A 23,148-nucleotide genomic window follows, 5' to 3' on the forward strand; every position below is an offset into this window, starting at 1 on the left:
GTTTCAACACATGCCTAGGAGCCCAAGTATCTCCCCTACCCTTCTTGTACTGCTTTCCTGTCATTTGGCCTTATATTGATATATTTGATGCATTCGGAACTGATCCTGGTGCATATAGAAGGATTTAGAAAGGTTGTGTATGGCAAACCTACAGCCAGTATTTTAGTTGCTGGTGAAGAGTTAAAACCATTTCCTCTAAAATAAGGAATTAGACTAGGCTCTCTGCACTCCTCTTCTGGAATTTTTATCAAGAACAATAAGGCAAAAGTAAAACATAAAGTGGATCCAAATAGTGAAAGAAGTGAAGGTATCCCTTTCTGAGAGATTTGAGCCCATATTTAAAAAACCCGATAGAGTCAGGCATGGTGGCTCATGCCTGTAATCATAGCTACTCTGGAAGCTGAGATATGAGGACCATGGTTCAAAATCAGCCAGGGTACTAAAGTCTGTGAGTCTCTTATCTCCAATTAATCACTAGAAAACAGGAAGTGTTGCTGTGGCTCAAGGGTAGGGCAGTAGCCTTGAGCTGAAGAGATCAGGGACAGCACCCAGGCCCAGAGTTCAAGCCCCAGGACAGACAAAAAAATATCCACACACAGACACACACACACACACACACACACACACACACACACACTCAACAAAACAACACAAAAAAAACCTATATTCACCCAAGTTATTTGAGTTGATTCAAAAAAATTGGCAAGATAGCAAGATATAAAATCAACCCAAGATATTCCAGTAGCTTTTCTGTATGCCACCAATGAGACTGAAATCAGAAAAGCAACTATATTTAGAATAGCTTTAAAAAAGAAAAACCTAGGAAATATCTTAATAAAAAATGTGAAGGATCTCTCTTGTGAAACTTTTAGAGTCTGAAAAAAAGATAATGAAGCAAATATAAGGCAATGGAAAACCTCCATGCTCCTTGATGGTAAGAATAAACATTGCAAAATTGGCAGTACTGACCAGAAAATTTACAAATTCAATGCACTACCCATCAAAGTCCTGAAAACTTTCTTCAAAGATATAAAGAAATCAATCTTCAAATTCATGTGGAATGACAAAAGACCCTAAATGGCAAAAACAATCCTTAGCACGAAGAACAGTATTAGAGGTATACCAATACTCAACTTCAAACTCTGTTACATAATAACAGCTCGGTGAGAGAAAAATGTAGGAGGGGGTAGCACTGTTCAACAAGAAATGTATTCAATATCTTATGTATATAACCATAACCCTTCTGTATGTCACCCTAACAATAAATTTAAATTAACAACAACAACAACAAAAGAGCTTGATACTAGCTCAGGAATACAGGCCTGGGGACCAATAGAACAGAACAGACCCAGAAATCAATCCACAGGCCTATTGCTACCTAATATTTGATAAGCGAGTTAAAAACACAGATTGGCAGAAAGTCTCTTCAACAAATAGTGCTGGCAAAATTGTCTATCTGCTGTACTTTTATTCAGTGTATCATAAGAATTGAATATTACTGGATACACTTCCATGATTCAGGGTCTGTAACAAGCTAGAGTTCTAACTGCCCTCCTGGACAAGTATTCTCAAAATGGGTAAAATATAGATGTGTGTGTGTGTGTGTGTGTGTGTGTGTGTGTGTGTGTGTGTGTGTGTGTGTGTTGGTACTAGGGTTTGAATTTGGGGCCTGGGCATTGTCCTTGAGCCCTGAACTTTTGTGCTCAAGGATAGTAGTTTGATTTTTGGTAGTTAATTGAAGATAAAAATCTTTCAGAGCTGGGTGTGGGTGGCTCACACCTGTAATCCTAGCTAATCAGGAGGCTGAGATCTAAGGATCAGGGTTTAAAGCCAGCCTGGCATGAAAGACCATGAGCCTCTTTTTCCAGTTAACCACCAGAAAACCAGAAGTGGCACTATGGCTCTGGTGGTAGAGCAGTAGCATTGAGCTGAGCTGAAGAGCTCAGGGATAGTGCCCAGGCCAGATAGATGAGTCCCATGACAGACAAAAAGCAAAAACAAACAAAAAACAAAGCCTTTCAGATCTACCTGCCAGAGCTGGTTTCAAATGGTAATCCTCAGATCTCAGCTTACTGAGTAGCTCTGATTACAGGTTGAGCTACTGGCAGCAGGCTACGAAGTGTCTCTTTTAACACTAAGAATGATTGGGGATTATATAGAGAGTTTGTGTGTATTAAATATTAAATCTATTACTAATATTTACTATATTAGAATTTAAAACCAAAATATATTTAAGGTCTTATATACAAAATGGTGTAAAAGTTGGAAGGCTAGCGTCATTTTTGTTATTTTTTTTGTATAGATGAAGCACTTGCAAAAAAGTTATAGAGAAGAAACACATTATCTTACAGATTATGATTGTATTCTATGTGTCCTACTTAAGAAAAGGAAAATGAATTTCCATTTTTGCCTGTGCATTCATCAGATATAATTCTTTGTTTCATTTGAATAGATAGAGAAAATCTGGCATCAGGATTTATCAGTTTATCAGCGATTGTGAATAAATATGATATGCTTGTGGAATATTCCACTGAACATTCAAAGGAAAATAGGAACTAATAAAGCAAAAAAATAGCTTATTAGTGTTATAAAAAGTTTTAGAACTGTAGCCTTCAGTTGAACCATCAAGATTTTCCATGTTTGAGTGGTTCACATCTATCTCTCCCCTACATCAATCCTTTTTCTCTATACACTCTCTCTGGACATTCAATTGAGTCATGGAATATAGGTAATATTTTTGTTCAGGGAGGTATGATCTGACAAGAAAAGAGAACATTTATGAGTCTAGGAATTGGGGATAGATGAATCAGAGATAGAGTATATTAGAGAAAGCAAAGGCTATAACCAAATAAATGTTCAAGTGTTGTTGGTATGGGTGTTTGTGGCTAGCTATCCTGTACATATACTAACTACAAAATTGCTTCAATAGATAACCTGATTTATCTAAAATCATAAGCAATTATCTAGACTTAAAAATCAGAAACATCAAAAAGAGGTATAATTGCTAGAACATGGATTTTTCAGAAAATACAGGACATAGTAAAAAGTAAATAACTAAATAAAGTAGTTGACTATAATATAGAGACAACACAGTATGTATCCAGTTGCTGAATATACCTGTTAAAGCCCTAGAATACAGGAAAATTTCTCCTTGCCAGGTGCTGTGAACATCCGTCTAGTGTAGGTTCCCTTTCTCAGAATAGATACAAACCAGATTATTTTGTCTTGCGTTTGCTTTGATAAAACAGTTCTGAATTTTGTCCCAAAATTCCCGATATTTTTATCAGTTAATTTCTGGTGCTCCAACAATTCATGTGATAAGATATAAATCTCATCATGATAGAATGCTTAAATCTTACTCTGACATCTCAGGTTCCAAGATAAATTGCAACTTTCTTAAAACATTCATACTTTACCAACGAATACCAGATCATCTTTTGGTTTCTCAGAGATAATTTCCCAGCTGATTAATTTAGACTGTAATTAGACAATTTTCGCCTATTTCTTTGTCTCCTCTGCCTCACTTTCTGTTTATTTCTTTCTGTCTCTGTCTCTATCTCTGTCTCTCTGTTTGTTTTTGACCCGTTCTCTGTCTCACGCACATACATACAGGAAAGCTAACACACAGACACATGACATTGTGATCCCTAAGAAAATCAGTGAACAGGATATCAGTACAAAAATAATACTTTATCAACATATCTACCATTATACTGACATATTCGCATTGATATCTGTACTTTACACATATCATTACCATATCTGTAGTTATGTCTTCAGCTAATCTATGTATCCTTCCTTATTTATTTATTTATGGATGTATTTCCTCACTACTGGAATAGATACAGGATGGTCAAAATTAATACTAACTAGACAGAAAATATTTTCAACAAATATAATGAATTACACAAAAAAGAAAAAGCCAATTAGTATGAATAACTAAAATACTTACATAATACATGATTTATGACTGTTAAAACCATAAGCATTGTTCATTTGGAAGTTTGCATATCAGTGATTTTAATTTGAAATTGAACATTGACCCTAAATTTAATCATTAATGTCAATGAGATTTGGAGTAATATCGGTTCTGGATCTGACAAAGTTAAACATAGTTCTTCTGATGATTCATTCTGCCTAATCAACCCCTTAATAACAGGTGAATAGATTAAGAGCAATAAGTAGTCTCAATTTTTTATTGCTGATTGCTGTGATATTTTAAAGATTCAAATCAATAATTAAGATAATTAAGTCATTCAATGTCAACGCTCTTTGCAGTCATTTAAACTATTTAAATAAATAGCTGGCACACATCCACATGACATTTGGATTCTGCTGTGATCTTTGCTGGGTACATGATTAGGTACAAAAGGGATGTACTGATAGCTTCTGAAATATATCAGAGTCATAAGATAGTACAATAGAACTTTTTGAATTGAATCTCTAAGGAAGTTCAAGAAGGCAATTTGACATGGATGCACCAAACTCCATCATTTCCATTTTCCTGAAACATTTTAACTCTTACTACTGACTTTATGATCAGTCATCATTCAGAATGCTTCTGATAGACGATAAGACACCCAATGGTGTGCTAAACCCATCTGTTGATCCATCAACCTTATGGCAAATGTCAAAATAAAATGTTTGCCCCAGGTCACAAACCAAAGGCAACATTTATTCATGGAAATTATATTTTCTTTGAAAATAAAACAAACTTTTGTGGGTGAAATTGTATGAAGTCTTATTTCTTTCATAAACAAAATGAAACCTTTGTATCTGACTCAACTCTATGTCAAATCTTGCACATTTAAAAAATAATTTATAGTGAAAATTCAATCATTCAAATATGAATTATATGTTTAGAATACAGCCAGTACTTACTGTTAAAAAACTTATGGATTATTTACAATGTTAACAACCCTTACGGAAGGGAAAATATTTTTCTTGCCTGCTAAATACAGTAACCAGAATACATAGTGATCTCACAGAACCAAAAACTCAATTGACAGGCAAATGAACTAAATAGACTATCCTGAAAGAAGATGCACCTTTGGCCTAGAAATACATTAACAAATGCTACCGTCATGGTCATGAAGATAATCAAATGAAAAATCATTATTAATGATGTTAGTTATGACTGGAGGTGACATTCTCCCTTGCTTTCTTATGTTTTTTGTGCTCCTAAAATTTATTATGGCCATCTTCAATTTCAATATTTTGGAGTTGATAGGAACATTTGTTAGATGAGGTACAGGGTCTTTATGGATAATACTTTAGCTCTGATCCTAGGTGAGAACAAACTACTGCCTTCATGTAATTTCCATCACTGAAATCTTTTTCAACTGTGTAGAGTAGAGCAATAGCTGTGAAAGCTTGGATGGACATAGATTTCTAAAGATGTGTGTTCTCAGATGCTACAGAGCTGAGCACTGGTGATACTGGAATCCATAGCTCACAGCTGAGAGACATGGAGTGAACCATAAGTGTAGTGGCAATGAGTATGGTTCAGTGTTATTGGAAATAATGGTGGCAATCCCTAGATAGCACAGTTTCTATGATATCAGAAACTGTGATTCTGAGTCTAAGGATCATAAGAAAATGTTACATTATGGTCAACAATCATTCATTATATGGCTTTTGTTTCAATATCCTGGAGGTCCTTTCAATTAGCTTCATACTATATGGCCTTATGTATCAAGGTTTTGCTCTATTGCAGATCTCTGCTAGTAGAGCCCAAGGTTTCTACTGATTATGACAAATGAGGGAAACCATTAATGTACTATGTTATCTCTCATCTCCTTTGCTTTCCCTTGGGCATCTCATAATGTTACAGTATCTCACTTTGTTATCTGATATATTGAATTTATTTGCATTTGGTTATTAGAAATTTGATAGGGAAGGGGGGAAAACCAAGATGGGGGGGTGGGGTGGGAGGGAGTGTAATGGGTACCAAGACATGTGAAAGGGTATCAATGTATGTGAATTAATGCACCTTCTATCTGGCAAATATCATGTAACCCTTTTATTAATTACAATAAAAAAATAAAACATAAAGCAAAAGATAAAAAAAAAGTCTCATGGAGTTTTCTTCCTGGGCTTTAAACCACAATTGTCAGATCTCAGCCTCCTGAGCAGCTAGGAAGACAAATGTGAGTCACCAGAGGCTACCAGAGATTGTTTTTTCTCTTGCCTCCTAAGTAACTAGGACATCATATATACATCATGTCCAGCGTAATGTTTTTAAAAGAAATGTTTTAACTACCTTGACCTACTGAGATATCCTTTCTGTACTTTTGAATAAACCTCTATTTGTACAATAAAAAAAAGAAAATGTTACATTATGTGTTGAGTCAAACGTGATGTTTAGCTTTGGTAACATTGATAGATGTGGTTTGGAACTGCTGGCTATAGCCAGTGTCTCTAGGTTACACAGAGCAAAGAAAGGGGATACTGAGTCTTGAACACTGGTAGTTCTCATCCTATAGCTTTGGGACTTCAATAGGACATCAGGTTTGCAGGTAGGACAAGCACAGTGGAAGCCATCAACCTATTTCATCCCTCAGAGTTGTGGTACTTAACGGAGACTTATCAGGTTGATTTATGTCAGGGTTTTCTCTACCTTTGTACAGTTCCCAGCTATGGAAGAGTCCCTACTTAAGTTTCCTGAAGCGAGTGTGAAGGACATCAGGACCGGTTGAGCTGATATTATGGCTCTGGATGTGCAGGACAGGCTTGTGGTCTTCCCCTGACCTCATAGACATGAACACATGATGGCAGGCTTTTGGCACTCATAGATATAGTCTCATAGCCATGCCTACAGAAAGCTTATTCGGGTGCCATGAGGTAAGCGTTGGAGGCACTGGGCTAAGTTGTACAAGGATTGGTGGAGCAGGCTCTGGTAGCATTAGGGGACTGACCAGTGGGCACCAGGGTAGACGGTTCTGAGATGTGGAACATATCTGTTGAGAGATGCATCTTTGGACCGAAATTGCCTCAGCCAGCATTCTAAACTGTACCTCAAGCCTGTGAGGACGTGTAAATTATTTTCTAATATTAACGGTTACTCTGCTTCTGTGATGAAGGTTACCTTGTTGGTTTATCCTCCCAACCTAGCCCCACAAATATGTATTCCCTACACATGCAGCCAGGTTGAAGTCCTGTTCGCTTTTAACCTTTCAGTACGGCAGCTGGTTGTGGAATAGATTCTGCCACCTGTACTCGTGTTGAACTTGGACTTCCTATTGCTACTTGTCTCCGTGGAGCTGGCATTGCAGACACAAGCCCAGTGTTGAGATGGAATCTGGCTGATTTCCTCATGCTAGCTCTGAAACTGGGATTACAAACATGTGACAACATACCCAGCTTCCAGTGTCATATTTATTTTACATAAGTTAAAGATGAATGTATGCAGTTATTTGTACTGACTGTTCTACTATTTGGAGAGAAATGAATGTTAAGGACTAGTAGTGTAAAAGCATAAATTAAATTAACCAACAATGATTCAAACTGAATTTCAATTCTTTTTTTTTTTTTTATAAACTACCTTTACTTAACGCGGGTTTTGTTAGCCGATACAGCATAGATTCTTTCTATTATCAAGAGAATGAAATAATAGTTGTACAAGAAGCAATGGAGAAGATTAATTCTGAAGCATTACAAAATTTATGTGTCTGTATATGTGTATGCCCTAATCCATAATCTTTTGTTATGCCTATTGAAAATTCAAGTAATTTTTCATGATTACGGAAACTATATATCTCTATTCATTCCAGCAATACACTGATGATTGTCATCAATCTTAATGGCCCATTGAAGACCACTTACCCTTGTAAATCAATTTACGGCACAATTTAAGTATCAAATCAATTCCCCAAATTACACATGCTTTGCTTAGATAAATGTAAATGGAGTCTATTTATCAAAAGGAGTAAGAATAAATGAAACATTGAAGATGTTATTTTGATTCTATGAGTAATCAAATGTAGCTAAATGCTCATAAATACGGTACTTACTAAAGCTTCTGCAAAGAGAATGTAATATTTAAAAAAAGGTATATGATAGAGGTTTGGCTCAGATAGAACACAGGCCAGAGTTCAAACTTGAGTACCATCAAAAATAGCGCACAAGGCACATGTGTATACATATATAAATATGTAATATTTGTGTATATGCATACATATGTGTACATAAATGCATAAGAATATTTTATATTATTAGGTAATATTAGTCCTAGTATATACTGTTCTGCATGTGTAGTAGAAAAATATATTTATTTCTAAATTCTAGATACTGAGTGCAAGATGATGTTTGATGTATATTTGGTGAGAGATACACTCCTCAGAGATATTTTCATCCCACGACACCCTCAAATAGTGAAAGGTCAGCAATTTTCTTTGGGTATTTAAGATTTTATTCTTTTTATCCATATTTTTATAATTATATCAAATATATAAAATATAAAAATTAGACATATTCATGAAGTGCCATGTCATGTTTTGCAACAGATGTGCATTGCTAAATATGTAAATCAGGTTCAATTACTTGGTATTAATTCATGGTGTCTAGCTTTTTATAACCTACAGTGTATTATCATTTTTTAGTTACTGTAGTATGCGATAGCACAACAGAACTCCTTACTTTTATTTAAGTATCTTAGTATCGATTATACACAAATGCTCACTGTCCTTTCCTCATTCCACATACCAGCCCTAGCATCTGATCACCATCATTCTTCTCTCAAGGTATAAGTGATATCAGGTGGTACTTCTTGATTATTTCACTTAAGTTTCCCTGTTCCACCAATGACATCACAAACAACAGAAGTCCTTTCTCCATTCTAGCTGATACTATTTAATTGTGAATATTCATCCTATTTTCTTAACCTCTTCATCATCTAAACAACAAGTACATTGCTTACATTCATTTCTTGAACATTGCAAATAGTATACAGGAATGTGGGGATTTCCTGAGAATATTGGTTTTGTTTCCTTAGGAGACACATATAAATGGTTTTCAATAATGTGTATGCAGGAAGGATAACAAATAAGTGGCATGGACTTTGACTGATGGTTAGGGTATTGAGCTCTTTTTATATTCTTGTTTTATATTCTTATGTGCTTTGTTTTGAGAAATATCTTTCTAAGTATGTTGTCATTTTATTTGAGGTTATTTTTGCAGGTTCAGATATCGACCTTTGTAAATTTCTCATATATTTTCTCATTAGGACTTTATGAGATGTGTAGTTTCCAAATATTTCTCCCAAAGGGAGAATGCATTCAAGAAATCAATGTATAGTCACAAAATTTAAAAAGAATGTTGGAAGGAGTTCAGTAGGAGAGGATTGGGTAACATTGATCATGATATATGGTATACATAATTTGCTTTGTTAATGGTGACTCATTTGAACAACTATTTAAAGATTAAAAATGTAAAATACTCAATGTAGAAATATAAGACAGGAATGCTCAATGTATATATATATATATATATATAGAACTAGGATACTTTATATCTCTGATATTTCCTAAAAGTAGTAGAAGGAAGGGAAAGTGGAAAAGAATGGTAGAAGAGGTGATTGTGATCAAGATACTCTGTACACATGAGTCTACATGTTAAATTTTATCCCCCTCATGCAACCATTTGTAGACAAAACTTTTTTAAATCAAAACTATTTTCTGGTCTAAGTTTCATTATTAGCCTTTTCACTTATATGGCAATATGGATTATTGAGCTTCATTGGTTTTAAGAGCACATTTGAATGGGCACTTGTGGCTCATGCCTATAACCTTTAGTTACTCAGGAGGCTGAGATCAGAAAATTGTGGTTTGAAGCCAGTGGGGGAGAAAAGTAGTCATGAAATTCTTATCTCCAATAAACAAATCACAAATTCAGTGGTATAGCTTCAGTGATAGAGCACTAGATGAGTAAGAGAAGTTTAGGGATAGTACTCAGGTCCCAGAACAACAACAACAACAAACCCGAATAAACCCAAATCAACAACAACAACAAAAAACACATTTACAATTGTGTCTGGTTTCCAAATTGACTTTTCCCAGTGGAAAATAACACAAGTAAACTAAGGAGCTTAGTGAACTACATAATACATAATATTACCATTATATAAATTCAGTATTTGCTACATAATTGAACTCTTTCTAGCAAATCTAAAAGACCTTTATTTTATTCCTTGCTATATTTTTTTAAAAAGTGTAAGTTTAAATATATGAAACTGTACTTTGATTTAGAAATGCTTAATATCAACAATAAATTTTAATTACAATATTGACCACTTATGAGGCTGAGAGCTGAGCATCATGGTTCAGGTTCAATGCCAACCCAGGCAGGAAAGTCCATGAGATACTTATATCCAAATAATCACCAGAAAACTGGCAGTAGATCTCAGGCTCTAGGTGGTAGCATGCTAGCCTTGAGCAGAAAAGTTCAGAGACAGCCCCCAGTTCCTGAGGTCAAGCCCCATGACAACCCCTTCCCTTCAATAGAAAAGTATAACATTGAGTGATCCATAAAATTTAATTGATTAAAATTCTCACCTCTGTAGTAGTGATCCCTCCTGGCTACATCTCCTCCAGCATCTGTTGTTATTAGATTTCTTGATCCTGGCCATTCTAACTGGAGTAAGGTGGAATCTTAGAGTTGTTTTGATTTGCATTTCTTTTATGGTCAGAGATGTCGAGCATTTCTTCATGTGTCTATAGCCCGTTCTTATTTCTTCTTCGGAGAAGACTCTCTTTAAGTCTTTGGCCCATCTTTTAATGGGATGGTCATTTCTTTGGAGATTAGTTTTGGAGTGATTCAATTTTTTGACCTGTTGATATATTTTAGATATGAGGCCTTTGTCCATTGTAAATATGGATCCAATAGGCATTATAGAGATCATAATTTAGAGAGATATATGTTTTCAGTTCTTGTAATCATTTTATGTAAGATGCATAGAAGGTATTTTGAAATGCAAGCTAGTCAAAAGTGTGGATACTACTGGTGTGGGAACAGAGTCTTACATACAACAGGCAGGCACAACCTCTCCCTTTTTCTTTAGTTATTTATAAATTTTTTGTTCCATTCCTAGTACTGATATTCAAAGCTTGAGTGATGTTCCTGAGCTTCTTTTGCTCAAGGGTAATGCTCTACCACTTAAGCCGTAGCTCCAATTTGGGTTTCTAGGTAGGGTATTGTAGATAAGAGTCACATGAACTTTCTTCCAAAGGCAAGTTTTGAACTAGGATGCTCTGGTCTCAGCCTCTTCAGAATCTAGGATTATAGTCTTGAACCACCACTACAAGGCTTCATTATATTTTTAGGTCTTTTTTGGGGGGAATAACTCTCCAGATTGTTTTCTTCTACCTTCATTTCCTCTCCATATAAAAATGACAGCTGTGTCCCGTGGTGCTTGGCTTGTTTGTTGAAATAAATGTCTTGATAATTTTTTTGTTAAATCAGGATATAAACCATGATCCTTTCAATCTCCATGTGCTACCTTAGAAAGATTATAGGGATGAGACACTAAATTTTAAATCATACTACAATTATACTGATATATATTATTTAATGTTTGTTATATGATATAGAGAATTTTGTGAAGCTCAAATTATTTTGATAAATGCTTCAAACTGTAGCATATCTTTATTAAATACTTTCTAATCTAAAAGTGAAGTAAATTATTCTAACTGTTATCAAAAAGATTAAATATACATAAGTAAGTTTGATACTATACATGCAAATAATTGCTGTTGGATTTTAAGATGTAGCAGTACCATTACAATGGCAACCACATGAATAATGAAGACTGAAAGTCTTATTTAATTCTAGCTTTGATAAATATTTTAATATTAATTTTTATGAAGTTACATCGAATATTTTTCTCAATGTATTCAGTATTTTAAAAAGGGAACTGCTGTTATACATTACACTTCCAGCCAGGCTTTATAGCTGGTTTAAATTTGTAAACATCAAAGACAAAAAGGCAAAAGTAAATATAAAACAAAAATATAAATACATATATAACATGTATAGAAAGTATCTTTTAAAATATATTTTATTGTGATTAATAGAATGGCTACATTATATTCACCAGATAGAAGGTGCATTACTTAACAATCATTGCTACCCCTTCTCATGTTTCTGTCCCCATTTACCTCCCCCCATCTCCTCCCCGCATCTTGTTTTCCTCCCTTCCCTATCCTATTTCAAATAAACATATAAACAATATGTAAGATAACAAGTTAAGAGACTGTAACAATATGAGATAACCACAGGACAAAAAAAGAGATGATAAATAACATAGTACATTAAGAACAACCATCACACATTATATGGCTCTTGTTTCTATATCCTGGAGAAAATATAAGTCAAGCTAAGTCAGATGCTTCACTTGCTTAGAAAATTTGTTAATAATTCTTATTGCTTTTACATTATGTGATACAATTTACAAAAGAATCTCATAAAACTTTATTAGAAACCATGACAGGATCTTTTTATTCTGTATCCACTGTCAGTTTCACAGAGAATAGAATTCCTATATGTGAGGTGGGTTTTAGCATAAGTGGAGGTGCATTGATAATACATAAAACATACAATGGACATTTAATGAATAATGTTTTCCTTTTTCATACTTAATGCACCATCTAGGCATTGTCCGTATTTGATCTCAATACTTGATAATGGTTGTGGCTCAATTAAATGAACCCTACCTACCTTTCTATAACCTATTAGGTTTATTAAATAATATCTCATGTTATTTCTTCCTCTCCTGGAATGTCAACCACATGCATTATTCACAAAAAGCAGAGTGAACTTTAAATACGGAGATTATACTGGGAAGAAATGAGAAAGCCATCATTCTTAGCTTTACCTCATACTGTTACTAAAGGTCACATAGGAGGTGATCTTTATTTTCCCAAAGATTTTAGCTCATCTTCTTTTCCTTTTCTTTTCTTTTTGCCTCACCATTTTATTCCTTTTCATCTTCCATAATGATCACAAAATTCTGCTATGTTGTTTGAAGGGACTGGCTCAGTTATTTTAAATGATTTACTATTTTCATATTGTGATCTGGACCTTTAAATAACATGGTGAATAAGATATTTCATGACATATTGCCACCTTCTATTTGTGTCTAGAATGTCATTGAGGTAAACTCAAGTTAGCATGAAAATATTCTCCAGAAAGTAACCCCCAAATTTCAGGCTAGCACAAATCAAATCTTAAGTTCATGGAAATTTTAAGGAAAATGATAATAAATTAATTATAGTAAAATTTACAATGACAGTATTTCCTGGTGATCATATACTAACTTCTCAGCTTTGTGTTTCCTAGCAACAGATGATTGATATATACTTACATACCAAAGACAGTATAAAAATTATACTTATTATTTAAATATCAGTTCATAGGATTTGAGGTAATATTTCAACTACAAGTTAAAAGTAAAATACCCTTATTTATTGCTGTCTTAAACATTGGATATAAGTATAAAATGTTGAAGACTACCTTAGAAATTTTATATACTACTAAGTAAAATAAATAATTGTTTTTATTACTAGTTCTTTTTGTTAATATTCTTGAACGTATTTTACATAGTTCATAGCTAAGACTATCACAAAAATCCAATATATTTGAAAAGTAAACATATAAATACACCCTTGCTACTATTCTTCTTCCAAATAAAAAGTGTTTGAACAAAATAGTATTTGAGCTTTTACAGTCATGTTGTTTTCCCATTGGCTTGGTTGAGCAGAATAAGTTACTTAACAGTTCTAAATCAGTTCTGATTCATTATTGATATAAAGAAAATATAATAACAAGACTGTCATTATTTGCTTATGAGAAGAGAATAGTTATAATATGAATTCACCTCCCCTTAATTTTCTTGAAAACACACTTTTCTACATACCCTCATCACTCCCTACCTCAGCAATATTGTTCACCTAATTTCATTCTGATGTTTTCATAACAACTCTTAGTTTTCTGGTTTGATAAATTCCTGTCTTAAAACAAATCATGCATTTGCTTTTGCGGTAAAAATAATTAAACATATACAAGCATTTAAATTCTTGTGACAAATGTTAGCCTAATGAGTGGCATTAGCCTCGGCCATCACATCATTATCTTAGATTTCTAGATCATTCCTGAGTCGTCTTAAAAACATATGTCCACATAAAATTCTGCACACAGATATTTGGATCAATTTTCCAAATAATTAAAGATTGGAAGTGACAACATTTAGTTACAATAAGTAGCTATGATAACATACCTATGTAACTGGGTTAGTTATTTTATAATGTAAGACATTATGTGTATGACTTGAACACATACACATATCTATGGGAGAATAGAAAAATCTAATTTCAGTAGAATGTAGATATTCCACCTATTCCACCTTAAAGGGAATGAACATAATTTCCCAGTCTTTTTTGTGTGTGTGTGTGGGGGGGGGGGTGTCATGGGGCTTGAACTCTGCCTGGACGCTGTCTCTGAGCTCTTCAGGTCAAGGCTACCAGCCTACCTTTGAGCCACAGCCCCATTTCCTGTTTTCTAGAGGTTAATTGGAAATGAGTCTCAGGTCCTTTTGTGCCCCATCTTTCTTTGAACCTTGATACTCAGATCCCGGCCTTCTGAATAGCTAGGATTACAGGCATGAGCCACTGTGCCCGGTCTCAATACATTTTTTTAATTAAGCTTAATTTCCCAGTCTTCAGAAGTAGACTGTGGATGACTTTCACCCCAAATGTATAAACAAGGAGGAGATAATTGGCCAGATAATTGGGATTAATACAATGATGTGTCATATTCATAATGGTGCCCTTGATATTATATGTTGAAGGTTCTATACCTTAATAGTTTGTTTCTCTACATAATGTCAAGCTCCCTTTTTACTACAAGGAAATATCACATAAATATAGATTGAGAGGTATTTTATACAATATATGAGCTGTACATCACAAAACTAAATGTGAAATCTTAGAAACTGGTGTAGCCATTTTGAAATGGAGGTGATATGGTGACCAAATATAATCTGATACCCTGGATGGGACAGAAAAGAACATTTAATAAATAGCATGGAAATCCATAAAAGTAAAAACATCCACTGAAAATGCCCTACTAGTAACATAGTTTTTAAGTGGTAGGAATAAGGATAATATTGATGAAATACTCATAAATGCTAGTACAATATGAATGGTAGAGAAATGAATGAAAGAGAAATGAGTGGAGAAATGAATCACCAAAGAAACAGTGGATGAAAATCACATCAGAAAGTCCTAAGTCCTATATACAACCAGCCACCCAAATGCTTATTACTTAATATGAAAAGGCATCTAAATTGAGACCTGACTCAGGCCTTTACTAGGTATCCTTTTGGCTCAGATCTGAGGATCATGATTCAAAGCCAGTCCAGACAGGAGAAGATGACTCTTAACTCCAATTAACTACACAGAGCTGGAAATGAAACTATGGCTCAAGTTGTAGAATGCCAGACTGGAGAAGAGAGCTCTAGGATAGCATTCAGGCCCGTAGTTAAAAATCCAGTATTAGCACACTCACACACACACAAATACACACAAGAAATCTAAACGTACCATTTATTTCCATCTCAGCAAACCATAGAGCTCTGTATTTCTCACAGAATTTTGATGAGAAGAAAAGTAAAAAAATCATCCCCAATAAAAGACTCCTCTTGGTAACAGATTTCTCTTTCTCCACACCAAAATCCAGAGACAAGGTAAAAACATTTGAAGTCTTGTGCATAATGGCTCACATCTGTAAAGGCAATAACTTATATGTGGAGACTAAGATGGTAGTGGTCTAGGAGAACCAGGGATATCATAACCTTAATCATAATTATGATATTCCTGTCTTTCCAGGAACAGAAGAGGTATGAGTAGGTGGAAAATCATGAGTAGGGCAAAATTAAAGTTCTCTACTGGAAAAATAAGTACAGTTTGGGAAACTGAGCTGAACCCATGACAGAGATTTCTATGACATCTTTTTAGAAGCAGCTTGAGAAAAGGCAAAGGAAAAACTAGAAGGTTTCATGAAGTACGAATGATATAAAGTAAAAGGCAAGATGCCAAGCAGTTTAAGTCAAAAGGCAAGATTAAATGCTGTGATGGCTTGTGTAGTTATAGTTGATTAGGAGAGAAAAATAGCCAATAAACAAATACATAAATATGAGCCTATTTGCCATAGCATAAGGATTAGAGTTGTTGAGTTTTCGCATTATTTTTATCAAGAAAGAAAATGAATGGGACAATGCAATTCATTTATGGACTCAGAAGTTGAAGCTTCATACTATAAACTTTTCAGCAATTCTTCTTATTATTTTAAATAACTTATTTTCATTGTTCCAACTTCTCAGTTTGCAAGCAATTTATTTTTCCTGCTAAGAGTTCAAGTGTTTTTACCTATACTTCATTTGGTTTTAAGCAATGTGAAAATGGATGATTAACTTTGAAGAAAGATAATTTCACTGTTGATGTTGCTGATTATGCTATGAAAAATATACCTGACCTGTGTTAGTTTCCAGTTAGCTATCATGATTTTGCTTATATTTGCTTCCAACATGGAGGCAAAAGTTGAATTGCTATGCTTATGACTGAAACTTTTCCCCGCACATTTTATTTCTAAACTTTTGAACATCCTGTGGACTAATTTTGTCATTATATCACATTAGTCCTAATTGAACAGACTCTGATTCAGAGTCTTGTTGTTTCTAGATGAAACATCATTTACATTCCAAGAAATGCACATCATCTTAACTTCTTATTTTAAAATCAAATTGCCAGTAAATTATGCAGATATCTCTCAAAGTAGCTGGAACATTGCAACTAAAAACTTTCTCTGAAACTTTTCGTGCTATATTCTTGTCTTCATAGTCTTTTAAATTATATTTTTATTTTCTTTAAGAAGTTGTACGAAGGGGTTACAATTGAAGAAATTTGTTCATGTGAAAAGGTATCTTGATCTATATCACTTTTTCCACCAATCTACCTTGTACCTTCCAAATTCACCCATATCAACAGGTATTCAAATCACATTTTCATATAAATACATTGAATATTATGAATTCCTCTCTTCATTTGTCTTTCTTCATCCTTTTTCTCCCACAAACCTTAAGTGCCAAAGTCAGAGTATTCATTTAAACTGTAAGTTAGTTGTTCTAAAGAGCTACAATATTGAATTCCACTGTGAATATTTTAGTCAAAATGTTTGTGCATATGTACATATGACTGTATAAGGTTGCATATATATTTAAAAATTAATTCTAATTTACACATATGAGAGAAAACATGTTATTTCTCTCTCTGGTCCTATGCTTACTATAATTTTTCAGGTCTTTCAATTTCTATACAAATGGTACATTATCATCTTTTGTGATGGATGGGTTAAAATTCCATTATATATATGTTATAATATATACATATATATTATATAAACTCCTGGAAAAAGGAAACGAGAAATGCCTTCTTCCCTTTGTTGCTGTTATTACTGTATTTGTTTCTATTCTTTCTTTTTATTAATAGTTGTACATAAGGATTTCAATTTTAGAATTCAGGTTGTGAGTACATCACATCTTGATTATTTTTTATCATATTACATAAATATTGTGCACTTGATTTTTCCTTCGTAAGCTGTAATCTTTTTTTCTTTTTTTATTGTAATTAATAAAAGGGTTACATGATATTTGCCAGATAGAAGGTGCATTAATTCACATACACTGATACCCTTTCACATGTCTTGGTCCCCATTACCCTCCCCCCATCCCCCCCACCTTGGTTTTCCTCCTTCCCTATACAATTTCAATAACCAAATACAAAAAAATCCAATATATCACATAACAAAGTGAGATACTGTAACAATATGAGATAACCAAGGGACAGCAAAAGAGATGAGAGATAACATAGTACATTAAGGACAACAATCGTTCATTGTATGGCTTTTGTTTCAATATCCTGGAGGCCTTTTCAATTAGCTTCATACTATATGGCCTTATGTATCAAGGTTTTTCTCTATTGCAGATCTCTGCTAGTAGAGCCCAAGGTTTCTACTGATTATGACAAATGAGGGAAACCATTGAGCCTAATTTCCTTTGAGTCTGGCTTACTTCACTTAATATGATTTTTTTCTAAGACTTTTCATTTCCTAACAAATGGGGCAATGTCGTTTTTTCTGACAGCAGCATAGAATTCCATTGCGTACAAATAACACAACTTGTTGATCCACTCATCAACTGAGGGACATCTGGGTTGGTTCCATATTTTTGCTATGGTGAATAATGCTGCAATGAACATTGTTGTGCTAGTGGGTTTAGTATGCCCAATTTCTGGATGGTTGGGTAAATGCTAAGTAGTGGGATTGCTGGGTCATAGGGGAGTTCTATGTTTAGCATTTTGAGGCACTGCCATATTGCTTTCCATAGTGGTTGAACGAGTTTGCACTCCCACCAACAGTGTAGTAGGGATCCCTCCTGGCCACATCCCCTCCAGCATCTGTTGTTATTCATTTTCCTGATCCTGGCCATTCTAACTGGAGTGAGGTGGAATCTTAGAGTTGTTTTGATTTGCATTTCTTATATGACCAGAGATGTTGAGCAACGGCCTTTGTCCGTTGTGAGAGGAAGGAGGCAATAATCAGGAAAGCAACTCCTTTCGCAATAGCCTCAAAGAAAATAAAGTACCTAGGAATTAGCTTAACTAAGAATGTAAAGGACCTTTTTGATGAAAACTTTAAAACACTAAAAAAGGAAATTAAAGCAGAAAGAAGGAAATGGAAAAACATCCCATGCTCCTGGATTGGAAGAATCAACATTGTGAAAATTGGCAATCTTGCCAAGGGCTATCTACAAATTCAACGCAATACCCATCAACATCCCAATGGCATTCTTTAAAGAAATAGAAGAGGCAATCCAAAATTTCATATGGAATAATAAAAGACCCCGTATAGCAAAAACACTTCTTAGCAGAAAGAACAGCGCTGGAAGAATTTCAATTCCAAACTTTAGACTATTACAGAGCTATAATTATCAAAACAGCTTGGTACTGGCAAAGAACAGGCCTGAAGACCAATGGAATAGAACTGAGGACCCAGATATTAAACCACAGACCTATAGCCACCTAATCTTTGACAAGGGAGCCAAAAAAATACAATGGAAGAAAGACAGCCTCTTCAACAAATTGTGCTGGCAGAACTGGTTAAGCCCCTGCAGAAAACTAAAGTTGGATCCTTCTTTGTCACCTTGCACTAGAATTAACTCCAAATGGACCAAAGACCTGGAGGTAAAAGCTGACACACTGAAAACTTTACAAGAAGGAATAGGAGATACACTAGGCTGCCTTGGCACAGGTCAAAACTTTCCTAATAAGGACCAAGAATCACAGCAAATAAGAGAAAGGGTGGATAAGTGGGACTGCATTAAACTGCAGAGCTTTTGTATGGCAAAGGACATAGCTAGTAAATTAATTAGGAAGCCTACAGAGTGGGAGAAGATCTTCATAAGCTGTAATCTTATGAAAAGAATGGATATATTCTGTGCCAACTTTTCTTTCATATTAGAAACATTCAATATAGCTAATGAAAAAATTTGTTAACTATTTTAAATTTACCAGTTAATATTGTACTATCTGAAGACACTTCTCATTACAAATTAACCTATTTTAGAATTACTTCTATCTACTATGCTTTACTTTTTAAAACTTTGATCAAAACCTAAGTAACTTTAAATTTTGCCCTTTTTTCTTTTAGGTACTTCTATGCTCAATTTTTCCTAAGCTATGCTGTTGACTTTTTGGTTAAGAATTACTAATCAACCATGCCATTTGCAGAGATCACATTTATCCAACTGTCAGGTAAATAGCCAGAAAAGAACAGATGCACAAAGTTCAAAGAAAGAGGCCAAAAGATTATTCATCTAGGTTCAAGAGCAAAAGTATTCTGTTGACATGACATTGTAAGAAGCACCATAAAGCAGAATTTAAACTTACAGCCTCGTGGTCTAAACTTCAATAGAAAAGTCTAAATTGATCTCTTTTCTATCACTTTTAGCCTATTAAAAGAAGTTATCAAATTATCATCAGATAAACTTGCACTGCTTAATTAATAGACAAAAAAATACTGTCATAACCGGTCATTTGTAGTGCATTATTTTCATGAATATCTAGCTGAAAATTACTATATTTATGCTTTGATCAATAAATAAGTTCAATTTATCTTGATTAGATCAGATATTTGAAATTTCTCTAGGCAGGAGTTCTCTGTTTTCCCAATAATTTTAGTGACTTAAATTCAAGTGTGCCAGCAACCTACATTAAGGCTGTTGTCCTTATTTCCTCAATTTGTTGGCATAAACACTTACAGCTCACTCTGCTATATAACAATGTAAATTCTCTCCCATGGTTACTCATAGAAATATTGAATCAGTGACTTCTGTGATAAATAAATATTCAACGTTTAACCAAAAAGATGTGACCAAAATATTCCTTAACAAAACTTAATATGGGCTGGGAGTTTGGTCTAGTGGTAGGGTGCTTGCCTAGCATGCACAAAGACCCGGGTTCAATTCCTTGGTACCACATACTTAGAAAAAGCCAGAAGTGGTGCTGAGGCTCAAGTGGTAGAGCTCTAGCTTTGAGAAAGTCCAAGGACAAGTGCTCAGGCCCTAAGCTTAAGCTCAGGAGTCGCAAAAAGAAAAAAAAGAAACTTAATATTAATTTTAATATTATTTTATTTTAAATCTGAAAACTCTAAGTATGAGATATTTACTTCCTATGTTAAGTGGATTTAATGATATTTCAGCAACCATAAATACCTTTATGGTAAGTAATTGAATAAAACACACTGTTTTGGCTTTTAAAATGTCTTCCCTATTACATTAAACCTCATTCTGTTTATTACCTACTGGAAGAAAATTTTCAGTACCAGTAAAAGGCGACTTTCTTCTGAGGACATCATACTTTAGTTCATCTATTAACTGTAATTCTTTTATTTATTTTTTGTTCATTGTTACAAATATTCAAAGTATATTTAGGTAATTTATATTACCCATTTTTTCCTCCTACATTTCTTTTTGTATGTAAACATTGATTATTAAGATGTATTAATATTTGGATTTTACAGATTTTTGAAGGTTTTAAAGTATTAATAAATTCATTAATGTTACCACAAAGATAAAAACACAAAGTTTTCTGAAGATTAAAAATATTACTATAAACTCCTTGCAAGTTGATTACATGCAATAGAATAATAATAAAAAAAGCAGATTCTTTATCAGTGTGTAAAACTATCTCCATGATTTGGAGATGAAATATTTCTACTCTTTGAGCAGCATGAGAAGAAAGGAAATTTAGTTGAATTCAGACTGGCCAGGTTTGCTCTGAAATAGTTTATTCATTTTCATCTCTGCTTTTCATTTTAGAATTAGAATAACAGCAAGACTAAGACCCAAGGCCTTCAAATCATAGAATTTTAACAAGGGTTTAAATGTGATTACTCCTCAGCCAAGTGAAAACACACACGCACATACACACACACACACACACACACACACATACACACACACACAATGATGAGCAGTGGGAGGTGAGGATAACTTTTAATATTGCTAATTGTAAGAGCTATGAAGTAATTAGAGAACCAAGGAATTTGGCAGCTAACATGTTCTTATCAATCTGTTGGTATAAAATATACATTTAATCAATGTCCTAAAATAGCAAGGAATATTATACTTTCAACTAGGTCTAAGTAAAAATTAGATGAAAAGGAGACATTTGTGCTGCTTTAAAACATTAACAAATTTATAACAGAAACAATATATTGTTTAAAATTAATAAAGTTTGTGAAATTATTCTTAATATTTGACTTAGCTATCACACTTTATTTAGCATCTTGTCTTTATAAATCATATTTATGAATTCCCAATTAATTTGATGGAGTTTATTATCTTCCTTTCAGTTATCATTCCTAAAATATTTTTATTTATCAATAAATAGTTGTATACAAGATTTCCCATTTATCAGCACCACTTATTATCATAGTACTTCTTGATTAAACATGAAGTAACACACAGTCATTACAAGGTGCAATATACTATGGAAAATGATATTTTTGTTGTAGTTCTTGTTAAGTAGTTATTAGGTCAGCTGGCTTCAGTTTATGAAAATGTCTTTTCTTCTGAGAGTTGATTAGAAATATTTCATAATGTTGATGGCATTGTCACCTAGTGATAGTCTCAGTGACTGGTTATGGCCATATGATTTGTCTCTCGGCATGCTAATGACTCCTTAAAGAATGCAAGCCAATTTAAATATAATATGGAAACTACTTATCATAAAAAAGCAGTGTGAAAGCCCCATGAAGTTTAATTCTTTTCTGATTTTATGTGTTTTACACTGTAATTTTTGAAAGACATGATTAGATACAAAAAGGGAAAATAAAGATAATGATTCAATCAAATATATTTTTTACTCCATGTAAAGCATGGTAATTGAAAATTGTGGCTTTAGTGGTTAAGTTTAACTGTCTTTCAAATGATCCCTTCATTGTTGAGGAAGCATTCAAATGAGCTCAGATAGGAAAGAGCTCCCCATTTATTTATTTATTTATTTATTTATTTAATTGTAATTAATAGAAGGGTTACGTTGTATTCACCAGATAGAAGGTGCATTACTTCACGAACATTGATACCCTTTCTCATGACATGGTCCCCATTTCCCTCCCACCCTCCCCCAGCTCTTTTTGCTTTCTCCCCTTCCCTATGCAATTTCAAATAACCAATTAAGCACATATAAAATATATCAGATAACAAGGTGAAATATTGTAACAATATGAGTAACCAAGGGATAGCAAAAGAGATGAGAAATAACATAGTACATTAAGGACAACAATCACTCATTATATGGCTTTTGTTTTTTTATCCTGCTCTCCTTTTTAAAACTGTGGGAGGACTATTTCTGGGTGCCAGGTATCCATTTCCTCAATCAGTTATTTATGCCCATTAGTCAATCATCAGAAGAAAGCAACAAATTATTTTTTTCCCAGAACAATCTGAATGGGATAAGAATTTAGAACATTCTGAATATGAATGATAGCCATTCTGAATGGCTATTACATTTCTCTGTGAATTGATAGAAGAAACTATCA

Source organism: Megascapheus bottae, chromosome 8 (assembly GCF_031878675.1).
Source record: "Megascapheus bottae isolate mThoBot1 chromosome 8, mThoBot2.hap1, whole genome shotgun sequence".
In the NCBI taxonomy this organism is placed as follows: Eukaryota; Metazoa; Chordata; class Mammalia; order Rodentia; family Geomyidae; genus Megascapheus; species Megascapheus bottae.